At 49.2% G+C, this 3255-nt stretch overlaps 1 non-coding gene and 1 pseudogene across 1 annotated transcript; both read left to right on the forward strand.

Annotated features, from left to right (window-relative positions):
* The first annotated feature begins 1564 nt into the window (after nucleotides 1-1564).
* TRNAG-CCC (transfer RNA glycine (anticodon CCC)) lies at nucleotides 1565-1635 on the forward strand. Its single transcript has one exon. It is a non-coding gene; the product is annotated as a tRNA-Gly (tRNA).
* Nucleotides 1636-1843: 208 nt separating this feature from the next.
* Nucleotides 1844-2978, forward strand: LOC146187134 (uncharacterized; annotated as a pseudogene).
* Nucleotides 2979-3255: the final 277 nt, after the last annotated feature.

A 3255-nucleotide genomic window follows, 5' to 3' on the forward strand; every position in this document is an offset into this window, starting at 1 on the left:
TGTCCACTGTCTCCACTGTTGTTTGGCTTATATCTGGAACCCCTCTGTCTCAGTATAATTAACAGTGCAGCCATCCGTGGTTTCTCTCTGGCTCAATGTGAAGTTATGATTTTAGCTTACGCGGACGATATCGCCCTCTTTTGTTCTGACAAAAAGAGTGTACTTGAGGCTTTACACTTGACTGAACAGTTCTGCGATGCATCAGGCGCGGCCCTTAATTTAGATAAATCCAAAAGTTTTTGGTTGGGACACTGGGACGCTAGACCAAGCCAGTTTGGAGGCATATGCTGGGAGTGTAGCCCTCTTTCGTACCTAGGGGTTCCGCTGCACCAAGTTCGTAACAGCGCAGCCTACTGAGATTCACAAATCGTACCTATGCGGCGACAAACGCAGGCTTGGATGGGTAGGGAACTCTCAGTGTTTGCTAGGGCACAGGTCTGTAACATATTTTTGTTTGCAAAGCTTGCGTATGTCCTTCAAGTCCTGCATTTTGCGAGGAGCAAAGTACAAGTTATACACAGAATATTTGCAACATTTGTGTGGCGCTCTCAATGGGAGCCCATGCGGCGTGACAACTTGTTTCTTCCCTTAGAGTCTGGTGGAGTGGGCCTTGTTCACTTGTTTGTGCATCAACTTGTTTCCCGTTTTTTCTTTTTCAAATCGGCAAACCATCCGTTTCTTGTAACTGTGCTCATTAGGCGTATTAGTCCACATTTGCCTTACTTATTCGCACCAACTGGGCAGGCTCGTGAGGGGCGTTTATGGGGATTCCTTAAGGAGGTTGCTGACACTTTCAATTTTCTCACTGTGCGTTTCTCTGTAGATTACCTGTATAGCCTCTCGATAAAGCAGATGACCCAGGCTCTCACTGAGTCTTTGTTCTCTGCATCGTTGTATCGGCAGCCTTATCTGGGGTTTTTGGACACCACTGTTCTAAAGCGTGTTAGGCAAATGTGCATTCAGGCAGCTGCAAAAACGTTCTTTTTCAATTACACACAGCGACGTTGCCTGTCAAGACATTTCTTCACAATAAGGAGATTTTTGTGCCCTGGTCGGTAAACTGTCGTCTCTGCAACGTGCCTGAGACAATTGATCTTTGCTTTATTCTGTGCCGTGATGCTATGTTCGTTTGGGACATACTACAAAGAACTCTTAAAAGGACATTGAAATTACGCCTTATACAATTAAATTTTTGCCTCCTGACAAAAACTCTGTCGTACCTTACGATCTATTTGTGTTGATGGGACTGTTCAGCCTTTGGAAAAGCCGCATGATCGACCCGCATGCAGAGCCACCAAGATCGTCCAAATCCGTGTTTCGGGAGCAGTGTGCTTTGGTGAGAAGTGTATACGCTGCACGTGAAGAACCTCCAAACTGGATGCCGTATCTAGACGCATGTGTTTGTCTCCCAGGCTTTTGATGTTCTGATGATTGTGCATTGTCGGGCTGGGGATATGACGGGCTCGTATTAAGCAGCCCGGTAACTTTAGACATGGACATGTTTAAGTAAGTGGAGTTGTTTCTTTTTTACGGAAGTTTTTCCATGCAATAAAGAAAAAAAATCGCGCCGCTGGTGTAGCGGTATCATGCAAGATTCCCATTCTTGCGACTCGGGTTCGATTCCCGGGCGACGCACGGATGACTGCCTTTGTGCCCTCTTTTTAGTTTATAACCCAATGTTAGTGACACATACGCTCTTCGTTTTGCTCGGCTGCAAGCTTCACAGTACGATGTCGCACTATTTGTGAAGAGCGTGAGCAGGGGAAATTCTGCGTCCTGTAGAAACCATCGCGCCGCTGGTGTAGTGATTCTGCTTCTTGACGCCGTAGTGTGCAGACGCAGGATGGCTGGCTCCTCGGGAGCTCTGGTAACGGCCAATGATGGCCGTGGAACATTGTTTTTGGAAGGACTTCAAGACTACAGGATTGTACTGCCACCGCTGCCTACCGGGGAAGGACTTCAAGCTATGCTTGTTCTTCACTGCGACATCAATGGAAGGCCTTACAGGATACAAGATTTCTGCCAACCGATGAAAGACGCTGGTGTCATCGAACAGGTAGGTGGTATCGGCGCATACTAGATGTCTCGTGTCTGGTTAGTCAACTTTCGAACCGAAGAGGCAAAGAAAAAGTTACTTGGCTTAGTCCACATCCTTGTTAAAGGAAAAACGTGCGTGCTTTTTGATCCTGAAAGGCAAGAAGTAAGACTTAAAGTGCACTGGTGCGTGTTCAACGTCAGCAACGATACGTTGAAACGCGTTGTTGCCGTATACGGCGAAGAGAAAGAAGTATCTGGCGACAAATGGAAGACCGGCGGTTTTCAAAATGCTGACTCGACCACCCGAGTTGTTCGGCTGATACTTCGTGAAGGTGGCAGCCTGGATCGCATACCACATCAGATGCGTATCGAGAACGCCACCGTTTTGGTCGTCGTCCAAGGGCGGGCGCCGATATGCCTGCGCTGCCACAAGACTGGCCACATCCGGCGGGACTGCAGTGTACCCAAATGCAATGAGTGCGCACGAAGAGGCGGAATGCACGATATCGTATGCCCGAGCTGCTGGAAGAGGAGCGTTCGGCGACAACAGCGATCTGCACATGGATGAGGATGAAGCGGAGAAGGCAGCCGCGAACGCAGCGGTTGATAAACAAACGGACGCAGTGCAGAGCAATGGAGAGGGATGCGCTGAAGAAGATACTCCTGCATCAAAGCTTAGTCCACCAGAGTCGGATACCACGAGCAGTACTACCGGTTCGCCGCAAGTTGCCCTGAACTCTACTGGAAAAGGCAGTATGACAGCTATGAACTTTAATTTGGTGACGGCTAAATGGCGTCATCATGAGGTGACTAGAGAGAGCCAAGAGCAGCGACTGCGGCGTCTAGAACGTCAGTGATGCGTCGCCGATCTGCAGAAGCAGCGCGTCACGAGAGGGACACGATCGTCGTCGCTTCCTCGCGGCGACAACCCGGAATCCTAAACAATAGCGGGACGGCACTACATGGCGCGGCGCTGTGCGCGCAAAGGTAAGCGCCATACTGGCGTCCTGGTCTTGCTAAGCGATGGCGTCGTTTGAAAGGGGCATTCTAGTAGCAACGCTCAATATCAGGGGTCTCTCCTCCAGAAGGAGACAAAACCAACTTTTGCGACTAGTTACGGAGCAGGAACTAGATATTGTAGCGGTGCAAGAGGCCAAAATTGAGAGTCAAGACCAGACCGACAGTATGGTGCCCCCTTTCAGCAGTCGATATGATGTT

The sequence above is a fragment of the Amblyomma maculatum genome, chromosome 6 (genome assembly GCF_055883805.1).
Source record: "Amblyomma maculatum isolate TAMU_Amacu chromosome 6, ASM5588380v1, whole genome shotgun sequence".
NCBI lineage: Eukaryota > Metazoa > Arthropoda > Arachnida > Ixodida > Ixodidae > Amblyomma > Amblyomma maculatum.